The sequence below is a fragment of the Dendrobates tinctorius genome, unplaced genomic scaffold, assembly GCF_039654945.1.
Source record: "Dendrobates tinctorius isolate UK_male_01 unplaced genomic scaffold, ASM3965494v1 ptg000019l, whole genome shotgun sequence".
Classification (NCBI taxonomy): domain Eukaryota; kingdom Metazoa; phylum Chordata; class Amphibia; order Anura; family Dendrobatidae; genus Dendrobates; species Dendrobates tinctorius.
In genome coordinates, this window is record NW_027361687.1 from 6,272,614 (window position 1) to 6,289,796 (window position 17,183).

The 17,183-nt window shown below is 46.2% G+C and overlaps 1 long non-coding RNA gene across 1 annotated transcript; it reads right to left on the reverse strand.

Annotated features, from left to right (window-relative positions):
* Nucleotides 1-702: 702 nt before the first annotated feature.
* LOC141082681 (uncharacterized) lies at nt 703-4,910 on the reverse strand. Its single transcript, XR_012230544.1, has 3 exons — nt 4,842-4,910; nt 2,250-2,333; nt 703-1,866 (listed from the first exon to the last, which is right to left on the reverse strand). It is a non-coding gene; the product is annotated as an uncharacterized lncRNA (long non-coding RNA).
* Between the last annotated feature and the right edge of the window lie 12,273 nt (nt 4,911-17,183).

Here is a 17,183-nt window from a genome sequence, read left to right on the forward strand (position 1 = left end):
TATCCACGATCCCATAGGCCCGTGCCCATATACCCTATATACATATCCTCCATCCCATAGTCGAGTGCCCATATACCCATCACACATCCTCCATCCCATAGTCCCATGCCCATATACCCATCATACATATTTGCCATCCCATAGTCGAGTGCCCATATACCCATCACACATCCTTCATCTCATAGTCCCATGCCCATATACCCATCATACATATCCGCCATCCCATAGTCCCATGCCCATATACCTGTCATATATATCCTCCATCCCATAGTCCAGTGCTCATATACCCATCACACATCCTCCTTCCCATAGTCAACCATTATGACATCATAATGAGCGGCGGGGCTTGCAAAGTATGATGACATCAATGTCGCCATGGAAACCATTATGACATCATAATGAGGGGCGGGGCTTGATACACACACACTCTTTCCCCATTATGTAGATAGGGGCAAAATTGTTTGGTGAATTGGAACGTGCGGGGTTAAAATTTCACCTCACAACATAGCCTTGGACACTCTCGGGGTCCAGATGTGTGACTGTGCCAAATGTTGTGGCTGTAGCTGCGACGGTGCGGATGCCAATCCCGGACATACACACATACACACACACATACATACATACACACACTTGAGCTTTATATATTAGATGCCCGGTGAGCTTCGACTGCTATTTGCTGCAATCCTGAACCACGCCAACATCACAAGTGGACTTGATTTATACAACAAATATAAAAATAACATGATGGAAGACTTCCTCCTGACTCATAACGAATACATGGCCGAGCAGCAAACACTTGCCGATATCCAAGACCACTTACGACAGTTTGTAAAGATTGCAAAAGTTGTGGACTACCTTCCCCATCAGATGCGTATAAAATGTGTGACATTGTTGATGTGGAAAGGGAGAAACAAGAATCTGTACGACTGCAGTTTCTGATGAACCTAGAACAACGAGGCGCCTTTGAAACAATCATGAATGCAGTTAATAATCCAACCACATCACAAAAATGCTTTTTTTCATCTGGTGCAGGAGGTAGTGGAAAGATTTTCGTGTACAAGGCTTTGACATCTACTATACTTGGGAATGGTGGCATTGTAAAAACAGTTGCTCCTACTGGTTTGGCAGCTACATTACTAAAAGATAATTTTAATTACGATTACAGAATACTGAAAAACGTAAATTTAAGATGCCTGTATTGAAGATTTTTTTTTTGTTTTACACAGGCGGTAAAACAGTCCACTGCGGATTTGGAATTTCAATTAATTTGAATGAGAGAACTGTATCAAGTATTAAAGAAGGAACCTCAGTCTGCCGAGAGCTTCGGGATACTAAACTTATTATATGGGATGAAATTTCAATGTCTCACGTTCATCTTTTCAATGTCATTGATAGAAGCTTACGTATTCTCCTTCACAATGAAGAACCTTTTATTGGGATCCCGATTGTTGTTGGAGGAGATTTTTGTCAGCAAGCTCCAGTTGTACTTCATGGAAATCACGTTAGTATTGTAGAGGCGTGTGGCAAGAGCAGTCCAGTCTGGAAATCCTTCAAGGAACTGAAATTAATCAGGAACATGCGCGTCAATCCTGATGAGGTTGAATTTTGTGAGTGGCTGCTAACTGTTGGATCAGGAGTTGAAGATGGGAATCTGGTGGATTTTGTGAAGCTGAGCAAAGACATTCTGACTCATGACGTCGTGACGAGCATATTTGGGAATGACCTGAACTCTCTCACTCCTGCTGATCTTGCTTCCAGAGCAGTACTATGCCCTAAAAACTGTGACACGCTGACAGTCAATGAACAAGTGTTGAACATGCTTAGAGGTCAGACTAAATCATACTTCAGTGTCGACAATATTTCATCCTGTGAGACAGAAGAAGAAAGAGCTCAGTACCCAATCGAATTTGTACATTCCCTAACTCCTATGGGCCTCCCTCCTCATAGGCTGAACCTTAAGAAAGGCTGCTGTGTCATGCTACTCCGCAATCTAAATCCAAAGAAATGACTGTGCAATGGTACTCGATTAATTGTAGAAACTCTTGGCACAAATCTCATCGACTGCAGTATTTTTTCTGGGGAGCGTTGTGGTCAAAAGGTTCTCCTTCCAAGAATACAATTGGACAGTAGCAAAAATTGCGATATCCCGTTTAAGTTAACAAGAAAACAATTCCCACTTCATCTGGCTTATTCCAGGACAATTACAAAATCGCAAGGACAAACATTCGATAAGATTGGCGTTCTCCTACCTGATCCTGCATTCACACATGGTCAATTATACACTGCATTCTCTAGAGTAACAAGTTGTAAAGGTCTTTCAGTTCAAATTGTACCTGGTAGAAGTCAAGGAAAGATCTTTGAAAATGACGAAAATCACTATACATTTAATTGTGTTTACAGAGAAATTTTAACTTAATTTATGTTTCGTTATGAAATTTGTTTAGATGCTGGAATGAATAAAAAATGCACATCTTACTGAATCCAGTTTGTTTTTGATTTTACACTGTGAATAAAATGTATAATTAGTATTATTCAGATTTTTAATGATTATTATTGTTATTAACTTCATTTTAATTTAATCTACCACCTGCGTAAGCACTATTGAATGTTGTCATTATTTACTTTAGTTTAATCACCAGCAGCGTTAATTAGATAGCAATGAGCGTGCCGAGCGTTAGCTGGCTGGAAACAACTAGTTATACTATATGGAGCACTATGAGTAGTGCATTATACTATATGGAGGACTGAGTGTATTTTAATATATGGAGGGCTCTGAGGAGTGTATTATACTATATGGAGGACTATGAGGAGTGTATTATATTATATGGAGGACTATGAGGAGTATATTTTACTATATGGAGCACTGAGGAGTGTATTTTAATATATGGAGGACTATGAGGAGTGTATTATACAATATGGAGGACTATGGGAGGTGTATAATAATAATAATCTTTATATAGCGCTAACATATTCCGCAGTGCTTTAGAGTTTGCACACATTATCATCACTGATAATGGGGCTCACAATCTAAATTCCCTACCAGTATGTCTTTTGAATGTGGGAGGAAACCAGAGTACCCAGCGGAAACCCACGCTAACACAGGGAGAACATGCAAACTCCTTGCAGATGTGGTCCTTGGTGGGATTTGAACCCAAGACCCCAGTGCTGCAAGTCTGCAGTGCTAACCACTGAGCCACCGTGCTGTATAATACTAGACAGAGGACTGGGCAGTGTATTTTAATACATGGAGGAATATAGGAAGTGTATTATACTATATGGAGGACTATGGGGAGTTTATTATACTATATGGAGGACTATAGGGCATATTATATTACATGGAGGACTATGGGTGTGCATTTTACAATATAGAGGACTGTGGTGCACATTATAATATATGGAGGAATATGGGGTGTATTATACTAAAAAAACAAAATGCTGCATTTTCATCGAGTGATTGGATTATTTATGCCGTAGCAAAAATGATTGTTTTCAGCAGCACATCGCCGGTGTAAACTGTAGATGTGCTGCTGATAACATGATACTGTATGGTGATCTATTAGTCATCCATTAGTGATTATTCTGATTTGGCTGTTATCCTAAGTCATATTACAAGACTCGTTAAAGGGTTGATTGTGACTTGTAGGATCGCTACTACCAATAGGTGGCGCTGTAGAGTAAAAGTCCTCTTTCTTTCTGAAGAGGCAATTTGCATATAAAATTTCCCAGAGGAGCATTGCACGGCGAATAAGTCTCCTTACCTTGACAAGCCAGAGCTGGTACGTCACTCTCCACAAGGAGAAACCTTACCCCCATCATTCTTTCTCAGATGGTGGAAAGCGGCTGGGAAACAAGTGTTTAACGATTTCAATATTGTCGATCACACTCATTTAGCGGCCTGAACTCAGCGCATGTAACTACAACAGAAATGCTTCTGTGTGATGTGCAATATCTTAGCATTTGGGGCCCCATTTTAAACTTTGCCTAGGGCTCCACTTTGCCTAAATTCGGCCCTGTGCACAGTTATATCCTTTCTGTGTAGTAGACCTGTTTATATTTGGAAATATGGAGACAGGATAATATCTGAATGGTATATAATATATCACTGACATATCATCTATATATAACATTAGATGTCTGTGCACACAGTATATTACATCTAGTGTCCAGGAGAAAATGTGACAGGTAGGTGATATACTGTGGCTACATGTTAGGGTTGGCGGAATGCACCAAATAAAATATAATAATAAGATGCGTTCGCAGCCCGGAGTCCACCATGCAGAGATGGTATACTGCTGCTCGGTAATGGCGAACACTGACTGAACACCGGCGGGGTAACAGCTGACCCGGTGTGTACAGGACCGAACTACTGCACAGAGCCGCAGAACGCAAGTGCCAGAGCCTGTTAACCTCACAGGGCTCGGCAAGGTGAACACTAGTTAAGAGACATAGGACTCTGCCCCAAGGACACAGAGTCCCTCTAGTCCCACTAGCGTTCAAAACCGCAACTGCGATGCCTGAACTAAATAATGTAATCGCACCACATGTGCACTGCACCGGTTCAGCGGATGCCACTAACCACCCAGAGCGGGGAGGTAAGCACTTGACTTGCGCACGGCGCCGCTGAGAGGAACGCTGCTGCACATGCGGTCCAGTAGTGCCTCGTGCTGACTGGCACTATCTGGTGCTAACACTCGTGTGGAGAGCGGGATGCTCTGTGGCACATAGGTTATGCCACTACTGGTGCTGACTCTATCACCCTAACTCAAACACAACTGAGGGTAGGGGTTTCATAATGAGTCAGTCACCAGTCTCATACATCCGTCATCACACACACAACTAACCATCAGAGTCTGTATTAGTGCATGGCCTAGCAGCGTCCTTCCGGGACTTTCCTTCTGGTCCAATCCGAGCTGCTTGAGGAACTGAGCATGTGACCTCCGACCTGCAATAAGAGGTCATCCCATGGGCATGCTCAGTAGCCCGAAAGAAGGACTTAGTCCCAGGAGCTGCTTGCTGCCGACCAGTGGAGGCTGTTATCGCTGACCCTGACCTGAAATGGCAGCAGCAACAACCGAACCGACAGCACTGGCCTGATCAAGACCCTGGGACCGACGTCTTTGCTGAGCAGCTTCCTCTGCGGCCAGGATTGAATGGGAGACCGCAGAAGGCAAGGCTCAAGATTCCTCCTGTGCAGAGGCAGTAATCTGACGCCTAACACTACAGACGTCAAATGGTATGTACTGGACAATATGTGACTGTTGTACTGTATATTGTTTTATGAGTACATCATATGTTCCCCATTGCATTCCTGCGCAGTTGCACTTATCTCTGCCCCACTGAGGACAGAGCAGTGTATTGTAATGCACATGTGCCAGCGATTTTTGGAATTTTCCTGCACATGTGCTGGCACTCTTTGGACTTTCCCCACACATTCGCGAAACAGTGCTTTGCTCTGACCACAGCAGGGCAGAGTGAAATGAAACTGTGCAGGAGCGCGATGGGGAACACTGTGTGGATGTCTTAGAATGCATCATCCACATGAAGCAGAAAAGGAGGAAGGCATGGCAAGAAGAGAGAAGGCAGTGGATCAATACCAGAGACGCCTCTTGAACCACACAGGTCCTCTTTGACATGAGAAAGATCTTATGATTTACATTATTGCCCTACTAGATTTAGCCTACCTGCAACCGCAACAGATGTCCTTAAAAAAGAATGTGCCCTGTTAAAAAGTTGGATCACATCTGTTTTTGATTCCTTGCTGGATCAAAATAAATTTACACTGCAGCAAGACCTACAGTCTAATTTTCTTTTGGGGTGCTGAGGTTCCTATCTCTTAGTATGGACCGCGAGTCCCTTCCTCGAGCACACAATTCTTTTAATTGGACAGTGTTCCTATCTTTTCCTTTCCAATCTCCCCTATATACAGTAGGAGTCCACACACAGCCCCTTATGCAGTATGAGCTTCCATACAAAGACTGTATTAGACCCATGTAGCCCTTTATGTACAGTATGAGCCACCACATTACTTCCTAGACAGAGGACAAGCCTCCACATAACCTTTCTATGTACAGTATGAGCTGTCACATAGCCCCTTATATACAGTGTGAGCCCCCCACATGTCTCCCTATTTTCCATGAGCCCTCACATTGCCTCTCTATATATTCAGAATGTGCTCTACATAGCCCCCTAAATACAGTATGAGCCCCCAGACAATCTATGTTTGAGTGTTGCGTAACAACAGAGTGAAGATTTGACACCTCCTGGCTGAGCTGCTTTAGTTGCCCAGCAAGAGCCGTAATGGGATCCATTACCAGAAAAATTGATGTGCAAGCCGGTGGTGTAATTCAGTTGTGCTGCACTAGCACTAACACTCAAGGCAGAGGTAAAATTGAAAGAGTTTAATATTACATGTTTTTAAAAATCAACGCGTTTTAAGGTTCTCCTTGACCTCTTCATCAGGACAAAAACCAAAAAGGATTGCGGTCAGGAAAGTTCATCTTATAAGCAGTTATTTTTTTAAACAACTTGCCAAACTGGGCACATGACCGAATAGAGCTCAAATGGTTAATCCGGATGCATGTGGATGTTAAGCATATGTGACATATAATTCTTATCATACAGATTATTAGTACATTTATATACATTTATTAAAACTATCAATAATTTACTTATCTGATGCCACTAGCAAAATTCCCAAAAGTTCTGTTATTAGCAAGCACTTCATACATACACATAATGGTGATACTAAGGATTTCAGAGTGGTAGGAATTGAAAGGGTTGAAAATTTGGTTAGAGGTGGTAATTAGAGTTGAGCGACTTTTGGTTTTTTATGGTCGAGTTTCGTTTCGTGAAACCCGACTTTTCCAAAAGTCGGGTCGAGCAAGATCGGCCGATTATAGGGAAAAGTCGGGGACGTCCCGAAACATGAAACCCAATGTAAGTCAATGGGGAATAAAAGTCGGCAGTGAGAGGAGGACAGGAAACATACCAACAGTGCTCATTTGAATGCCAAAAGCATCAATTCTTCTTACTTAAGCTGGTCATCCTTAATTAACTTCATAATACAAGTTACGCACTGAAAAATGGGGGTTATTTGGCTAAAGTTGTGGGGGGGTAGGGCTGGCTCCAGGTTTTCATGTGCCCTGGGCGAAAGAGCGCCCCTTTAACACATAATACCACAACTCATCATGCTCCGATACGGCAGAGAAATAGCGGTATAGTACAATGAAAAATACTTCACTTTTTACATCTCATGACGAGGCCCATCTATTTCTCCATACAGAATCATTGGTCCCATATAATGTTTGAAACAGTATATGATGAGCTCCACATAATGCTACAGTATATGTTGGTCCCCATGGATGAAGCTCCACTGTCTTATGGGCCCAAATAATGTTCCAAACATAATGGGCCCCATTTCTAATGCTCTAGTGTATAATGGGCCCTGTAAATGCTGCTCCAGTGTCTGATGTCCACCTTTGGAATGTTCCAGTGTATGGTGGGCCCCATCTATCATTCTCCAGAGTATAGTGCTCCCCAAAAATTGCTGTCCCAACATTGAAAACAAAGAAATAAGTCTCCTCGCTAGGGAATCCCTGTACTAGTCTGGACTCCTCGTCGTCCCCATCTTCCATCTCACTGCACAGCATTTCAACCTTGCAAGTGCTGTGATCCTGAGCAAGCAGGGGGGGCCCACTCGTTGGCGACGGCACTGGCAGAGGGCCCCTGATAGTACGGTGGTGTGTCTGATGGCGGGTGGGCCAAACCTGCACTTTCATCTGCAGCTTCCTCTTTGTCACCGTGTAAGATGGAACTGTAAATGGGAAGGGTAACCTGAGTTTCATCAGGGTCAGATTCAGGCCGGGTAGCGTGCGAGGGGAATGTAGTGGTCTGGGTCAATGTACCAGCAGATTCATCGAGCAGTGGCTGGGCATCAGTGCCCTTGTGTCGCCCCCCGGAGTACGGTCGCCACAGTGGCATTACCTTCCTCCTAGGGAGTGTGATGTCATGCTTGGGAGCAACGAAGGATCTCTCTAGCAGGTTAACTGATTGGGCGGCGTTATTCCCACGAGTCATGACCCTCCAAACAGCGTTCATGAAGGCAAAGTGTTTGTTTTACGTGGGCAGTATGGTTGCAAAGCTGAACCTTAAAGGAATGTCCAGAAGGGCACCACCAGGAGTGGAGCCTACGGCGTAATTTGACTCAACACGGGCAACCTCAACCATGCCAGCTACAGAACAGATGCACACATTGCAAGCTTAATTCCGTTAACGAACGAGACTCCGTCATGCCTCGCGGTCCGAGTCCGGCTTACGAGAGGGACACGTGAGGCTCTGGCACATGAGATTGGCCAATAACTGGTGTGTCATGCCCTTACATGTCCGTGGCTGCATGTGCGCTACACTGAAAAGGCCAGCGATTGTCGCTTACAGGTGCAGATAACCCGCTGAACAACGTTAGTGATGGGGATCACTGATTACAATTATTACTCGCGAACGATGATTTCCCAGTAACTGCAGGTCATCCGCAGTTCCGGAATTAGGCCTAACCGTCATTCCTGAAAAAAATGAAAAACTTACGTGTGCAAACCACAGGTGCTGTAGCTTGCTTAACAGCTCGCCAGCTGTTCTCACGCCCAGTATGGGTTACACGTGATTGCACAAAGGTGAGAAAGGGTACCGTATCCTCGGATAACATGTATGGATAGCGTACACATTCAAAAGATATGTCTATACATCAGGAGGCAGGCTCAGACGGTGTTAGGCCCAGTATGGCTTGCACGTGATTCCACAAAGGTGAGAAAGGGTACTGTATCCCCGGATAACATGTATGGATAGCGTACACATTCAAAAGATATGTCTATACATCAGGAGGCAGGCTCACACGATGTAAGGCCCAGTATGGCTTGCAAGTGATTGCACAAAGGTGAGAAAGGGTACTGTATCCCCGGATAACATGTATGGATAGCGTACACATTCAAAAGATATGTCTATACATCAGGAGGCAGGCTCAGATGGTGTAAGGCCCAGTATGGCTTGCAAGTGATTGCACAAAGGTGAGAAAGGGTACCGTATCCCCGGATAACATGTATGGATAGCGTACACATTCAAAAGATATGTCTGTACATCAGGAGGCAGGCTCAGACGGTGTAAGGCCCAGTATGGCTTGCAAGTGATTGCACAAATGTGAGAAAGGGTACCGTATCCCCGGATAACATGTATGGTTAGCGTACACATTCAAAAGATATGTCTATACATCAGGAGGCAGGCTCAGACGGTGTTAGGCCCAGTATGGCTTGCAAGTGATTGCACAAAGGTGAGAAAGGGTACCGTATCCCCGGATAACATGTATGGATAGCGTACACATTCAAAAGATATGTCTATACATCAGGAGGCAGGCTCAGACGGTGTCAGGCACAGTATGGATTTGACGGCCCAGACTACACAGCGGAGGAGCAGGGAGAGGTAAAGATTGCAAATGCTGGGGCCCTGCCCAAGCAAGGGGGGCCCACTCGTGGGCGTCGGTACTGGCACTGGGCCCCTCATAGTACGGCGGTGTGTCTGACGGCGGGTGTGCACCACCACCGTCAGAGACACTTGATTGCACTATGAGGGACCCTGTGCCAGTGCCCGCACCCAAGAGTCGGCCTACCCACCTGTCCAGGGCAACGGCACTCACACGGTGTCGTGCGCTAGGTGGTGACCCCGGCCATGGGGGGGGAGGCAGCACAGTTAGGGAGTTTTAGAAAGTGGCATAAGTTGATGTTGGACATTCAGCTGATGCAAAAGGCGAAATAGGTCAAGTCCCAGGAAGAGGTGGACCAAAGCAAGCCATTTTTCTGTCACCCTATGTGTCATCAGGGGAAGGTGGGACAAAATCCTTGGAAACCCATGCGTGGTTCATTTTAATGAAGGTTAGATCATCCACATTTTGGGTTGACAGACGGGTCCTTCTTTCTGTCAGGATTGATCCAGCTGCACTGAAGACTCTTTCCGATAGCACACTTGCAGCTGGGCAAGCGAGCTCCTGTAAGGCATATTGTGCCAATTCAGGCCAGGTGTCCAGTTTAGCAGCCCAATAGTCAAAGGGGAATGACCTGTGTGGGAGAACATCGATATGGGAGGAAAAGTAGTTTGTAACCATAGTTGACAACTGCTGTCTCCTGTCACTTTCCATCGATGCTGTATTACCAGTTGTGTGAGCGGTACTTGAAAAATCAGTCCACAACATTGTCATGAAACCCCTGTCTCCAACGCCACTTCTGCTGTGTGCACCATGAACACCTCTGCCAAGCTGCCCCCGGCCCGTACGGCTCGTGTGAGAACCATCACCGCTGCTGTGTGCTGGGAATGCCTCCAGCAACCGATTTACCAGAGTTGCTTGTTTATTAGCCAATATTAGGTCAAGGTTCTCCTGTGGCATGATGTTTTGTAATTTGCCTTTATAGCGTGGATCCAGGATGCTGGCCAACCAGTAGTCGTCATCGTTCATCATTTTGGCAATGCGGGGGTCCCTTTTTAGGATCCGCAAGGCATAATCTGACATGTGGGCCAATGTTCCCGGTGTCAATGATGCACTGCGAGTGCTGGTTGGAGGAGCACTTTCTGGCAAATCCACATCCCTCCAGTCACGCACAAACCCTGTACCAGACCTTGCCACGCCAACATTTTCACTTGCTCCACGAGATGCATCCTCCTCCCCTAAGTAATCATCCCCATCATCATCCTCCTCCTCCTCTTCTTCCTCCAACTCGTCCAGGAGAGGTCCCTGAGCAGACAATGGCTGAATGTCATCAAGGATTCCCTCCACCTCTTCCTCCTCGTCAACATTGGCTGCAGACGCCTGCTCCTTAAGGTGCGTCAAAGTTTGCATGAGCAGACGCATAAGTGGGATGCTCATGCTTAGGATGGCGTCGTCTGCTCTTACCAGCCGTGTGCATTCCTCAAAACACTGAAGGACTTTACAGAGGTCTTTCAGCTTCGACCACTGCACACCTGTCAACTCCATGTCTGCTCTCAAAGTGCCTGGCCGTGTATCCTCCCACAAATGCATTATGGCCTGCCTCTGCTCGCACAGCCGCTCCACCATGTGCAGGGTGGAGTTCCACCTTGTTGCAATGTCGATAATGAGGTGGTGGTTGGGAAGGTGGAGCAATCGCTGCAGCTTCTGCATACGAACGGAGTGTACAGGCGACCGGCGGATGTGCGCGCACAGTCTTCGCACCTTATGGAGCAGGGCTGTTAACTCCGGATAATTTTTGAGGAAGCACTGCACCACCAGGTTCAAGGTGTGAGCCAAGCAAGGTATGTGGCTGAGTTTTGAAAGGGCTATGGCTGCCACAAAATTACGGCCGTTATCACTAACTACCTTGCCTGCCTCAAGATGTACACTGCCCAGCCATGACTCAGTTTGTCGCTTCAAGTACTCGGCCAGCACCTCGGCGGTGTGTCTGTCGCCCAAACACATCATCTGCAACACAGCCTGCTGACGCTTTCCACTAGCTGCTTGATAGGGGGACACCTCGTGTGCAACAGTGGCAGCTGCAGATGGAGTGCTCGTACGACTGCGCTCTGTGGATGAGCTTACGCTTCTGGAGGAGGAGGAGGAGGAGGAGGAGGGTGGAACGCCTACAGCCAACTGTTTCCTATACCGTGGGCTAGGCAGCACTGTCCCACCACCGCTGTCCCCTGTGGACCCTGCATCCACCACATTAACCCAGTGCGCAGTGATGGACACGTAACGGCCCTGGCCATGCCGACTGGACCATGCATCAGTTGTGAGGTGTACCTTTCCACTCACTGACTGTTTGAGTGCATGGACAATGCGGTCTTTCACATGATGGTGGAGGGCTGGGATGGCTTTGCGAGAGAAGAAGTGGTGACTGGGTAGGCCATAGCGTGGTACTGCATAGGCCATGAGTTCGCGGAAAGCTGCTCTTTCCACCAACCGATAGGGCATCATCTCAAACGAGATTAGTTTGGCAATGTGGACGTTCAAAACCAGTGTACACGGATGAGAGACTGAGTACTTTCTTGACCTACTCATAGTGTCTGGGAGGGTGAGCTGGACTTGAGAGCTGCATATGGTGGAAGTAGCGGTGGACAGGGCGGACTGAGAGAGGGTTGATGATGGTGATGGAGTTGGTGTTCTTTCTGATGGCCTATATTCAGTATTTCGTTGATATAACAGTGGGATTCCGTGACTGCTGTGGCCTTGCAACGACACCTCAACATTTGCTGCTGTGCTAACCGGTGGGCTTACAGTGGGGGAAACAATGTAGCGTTGCTGACTACCTTCTTTGTGATCAGTTGCACATGTGGCACTTGAGGTTTGGTGTTGTGTCCACGCTTGCAAGTGCATGCTGGTTAAATGTCTAAGCATGCAACTGGTATTCAAATTTTTCAGATTTTTCCCTCGGCTAAAGGTCTTTGCGCACTTCTTACAGATAACCTTGGCCTGATCATGAGGATTTTGTTCAAAAAAGTGCCACACTGCACTCTTCCTACTTTGGCAGACATTTTGCGGCCTAGCACGCTGTGATGTTTTGACCCTCTGGACAAGCTGTCCAGCAACTCTTGATTTTTGGAACCTGTCTTTGGAGTGCTCCGGGCCTGCCAGATAACAGCTGTTGCGATGTTGATGTCTGCTGTGGATGATCCTCATCTGAGCTATTGGAAGCAGCACCCTCTTCCCCAATGGATGCCAATCTGGGTCAACAACTGGGTCATCCATCACCTCCTCTTCAATGTCATGTGCACCTTCCTCTGTGTCACCGTGTATGGTGGTATAGTGTGCGGGAAGGGGCACCTGAGTCTCATCAGGGTCAGAATCTGGCTCTGTACACTGCGAGGACAATGTAGTGCTCTGAGTGAATGTACCAGCAGAATCATCTATCAGCGGCTGTGCATCAGTGCACTCCATGTCAGATTCATCTTGGCCTGGGTAATTCACCATTTCACTTGATAATCCAGGCATGGTATGTGAAAACAGCTCCATGGAGTAATCAGTAGTATGGCCTGCGTCATCCTTCAATCTTGGTTGTGGTGAAGGACACAAGGAAAGGTGTGGTTCATGAACATGAGCCTCCAATGACGACTCAGTGCTTTTACTTTTTACAACTTCAGAAGAGGAGGCGATAGAGCTGGAGGCTGAGTCAGCAATGTAAGACAAAACTTTTTCCTGATGCTCTGGCGTTAAAAGTGGTTTGCCAACTCCTAGAAAACTAAGCCTTCGAAGCCTTATGGAGCCAGACGATGACGCAGGCTCAACACCTCCTGCATTCGGTCCTATTTTGCTTTTGCCACTACCATCAGATCCACCACCAACACCATCATTACCAGCTGCCAACCCCCGCCCAATTCCACGGCCTCTTCCACCAGCCTTCCTCATTTTTGGTAGAAATGTAGACAAAATCCTACAAACTATATAGTAATGTAAAACAAGGTACAAGGTGTCTATAGGACAGGGGAGATTTAGATTTTCTGCAGACACTTGTGGACACTGGACACTTGGATTGTGTGAGGCCCACTGAATATCACAGCGCTATGTCACAGGCTCGATGGCACAGGTGTGAAAAAAGTGACTACAGGATAAGGGAGATTTTGAATTTCTGGGAGATTTTGAATTTCTGCAGACACTTGTGGACACTGGACACCTGGATTGTGTGAGGCCCACTGAATATCACAGCGTTATGTCACAGGCTCGATGGCACAGGTGTGAAAAAAGTGACTACAGGATAAGGGAGATTTTGAATCTCTGCAGACACTTGTGGACACTGGACACTTGGATTGTGTGAGGCCCACTGAATATCACAGCGCTATGTCACAGGCTCGATGGCACAGGTGTGAAAAAAGTGACTACAGGATAAGGGAGATTTTGAATTTCTGGGAGATTTTGAATTTCTGCAGACACTTGTGGACACTGGACACCTGGATTGTGTGAGGCCCACTGAATATCACAGCGTTATGTCACAGGCTCGATGGCACAGGTGTGAAAAAAGTGACTACAGGATAAGGGAGATTTTGAATCTCTGCAGACACTTGTGGACACTGGACACTTGGATTGTGTGAGGCCCACTGAATATCACAGTGCTATGTCACAGGCTCGATGGCACAGGTGTGAAAAAAGTGACTACAGGATAAGGGAGATTTTGAATTTCTGCAGACACTTGTGGACACTGGACACTTGGATTGTGTGAGGCCCACTGAATATCACAGTGCTATGTCACAGGCTCGATGGCACAGGTGTGAAAAAAGTGACTACAGGATAAGGGAGATTTTGAATTTCTGGGAGATTTTGAATTTCTGCAGACACTTGTGGACACTGGACACTTGGATTGTGTGAGGCCCACTGAATATCACAGCGCTATGTCACAGGCTCGATGGCACAGGTGTGAGAAAAGTTACTACAGGATAAGGGAGATTTTACATTTCTGTAGACACTTGTGGACACTGGACACTTGGATTGTGTGAGGCCCACTGAATATCACAGCGCTATGTCACAGGCTCGATGGCACAGGTGTGAAAAAAGTGACTACAGGATAAGGGAGATTTTGAATTTCTGCAGACACTTGTGGACACTGGACACTTTTGGATTGTGTGAGGCCCAATGAATATCAGAGCGCTATGTCACAGGCTAGATGCAGCAGGTGTGAAAAAAGTGACTACAGGATAAGGGAGATTTTGAATTTCTGCAGGCACTGGACACTTTTGGATTGTGTGAGGCCCAATGAATATCAGAGCGCTATGTCACAGGCTCGATGCAGCAGGTGTGAAAAAAGTGACTACAGGATAAGGGAGATTTTGAATTTCTGCAGACACTTGTGGACACTGGACACTTTTGGATTGTGTGAGGCCCACTGAATATCAGAGCGATATGTCACAGGCTCGATGCAGCAGGTGTGAAAAAAGTGACTACAGGATAAGGGAGATTTTGAATTTCTGCACACACTAGTGGACACTGGACACTTTTGGATTGTGTGAGGCCCACTGAATATCAGAGCGCTATGTCACAGGCAGAAATTGGCTAGTGTATCACAAACTACAAGGTGTATGTAGAATTGGGCAGAATAGGAATCTCCCTAGAGTGTAGGTCTGTAAGAACGGAACAAGTCCTCCACTTATCCTTCCACAGTGACACACAGATAGCTTCACTGTGGCTGTGATAACAGCCATTACACGGTACTGTGTGAGGGGCGTACACCGCTGTATGGTGTGAATAAATGCACGCTCAGTACCTTAGCAGGACAAAAAAAAAATTGGGATTGCTCTTAAAAAAGCAGTTTGCAGAGCAGTGGGGAAACAGCAATGCAGCTGTCAGGAAGCCTTAGAAGGCAGCCTAACAACCAACACAGCTGATCCACCACAATATAGCCTCCCCTTGCACTGCACACACAGTGACTGGTGTGTTGCACAGGCAAAATCGCTAGCAGCAGAAGCAGTTTTTTTGTCTTCTTCCCTGCCTAACGCTCTCCCTACAGAATCAGCAACCTCTCCCTATGCTAAGATCGGCAGAAGTAAGATGGCGGTCGGCGTGCACGCCCTTTTATAACCCCTGTGACGCCCACCAAAGCAAGCCAATCACTTGCATGCCCTTCTGAAAGATGGTGGCGACCCCTGCCTATGTCATCACGTTGCCCACAGTGTCCGTGGATCCTGATTGGCTGAAAAAGAGCGCTAAACAAACTTTTGAAACGCGACTTTGGCGCGTAAGTCGCCGACCTCGTGGCCGACCTCATCCTAGGGTCGGGTTTCGTTTCATGAAACCCGACTTTGCCAAAAGTCGGCGACTTTTGAAATTGTTCGACCCGTTTCGCTCAACTCTAGTGGTAATGTGAGATATAAACTGATGAATCGTGAAACCTGGTGGATGTATGTCCTCAAGACAAGATTCCCTTTAGGAGTTAACATCCGCCAGGACCTTATTTATCATTACTGACTTTCCACCTCTTGAAGTTTCTTGATATACATATACTCCTACTATATAATGTGGTTTTTTTTTCCTCCCCTTCCTTATCCTAGTGTGAACACTCCCATGTTCTTACACTCTTTAATAGCTGAGACTTAATTAAGCTGTGCTTGTGTAAATTGTCTGCAGCTGTTTGCTTTGTAGGGGGATGTCTGTACTGGACTATATGAGACGCTCAGATTTTAAATGTGTGTGTTCAATGACTAAACGTACTGTCACACTTAGCGATGTACCAGCGATCCCGACCAGCGATATGACGTGGTCAGGATCGCTGGTACATCTGTTGTGAGTTCATTTTCCCCTTCGTCACTGAGGTCTGGTGAACTCCCTATTCTGGTAAAGGAAAGTAATGAGCCTGATTATCAGGCACCTGAGTCTAATGATGATGACTGGCTGAGTGGAGTCACGGACTGGATATAAGGCTGCCAACGCTCTTCTGCCCTGCGGGTGATTTCTCTGTGGACTTCTAGGAAACCAGTCTGATTCCTGCTCCTCTAAAGCTAAGTTTTCTGCTTTGCCTTTTAGCATTTGTGTTTTGTTTTTGTTTGCCTTGCTTTTCTGGATTCTGCCATTCCCTGCTGGGGTGAGCTGATTCTTCTTTTGCCTGTTGCTCTGTCTTCAGAATATTCCTGAGCACTGACATAGTCTTTTTGAAGCCTAGCGTCTTCAGGGCCTTTTTCACTGTCAGTCTGTTGGCTCTTATTTTCATAGGGTTTTTCACGGATTGCAGACAGCAGCCTTCCTGTCTTTTCCTATCTAGTTAGCTTGGGCCCCGTCTTTGCTCAGTCTATCTTTCTGTCTGTGTTGTGTTCTTTCTTCTTGCTTCACCGTCATTATATGTGGGGGGCTGCCTTTTGCTTTGGGGTCTGCTCTGGGGCAATTTAGATTTCCATTTCTGTCTTTAGGCTATTTAATTCTCCGGCTGTGATCGAGGGGTCTAGGGCTTCGTAGGAACCCCCCACAGCTACTGCTAGTTGTGTTGATAGGTTCAGGGGTCTGCAATCCGATAGCTGCCAACCTCTCTGGTTTTCTGGACTTAGCTAGCATTTCTGTTTTTGCCTCCTACGGTGACTCAATCATAACAGAATCACCCGCCATACCGCAGATCCTAGGGTACTCAATAGCAGGAAAGAATTGTGTTTAAAAAAAAAAAGTGTGTATTTTCTTTCCTCTATATCTCTGAGGCCGTAGGGGGAATTTTTTTTTTTTTCTCTCA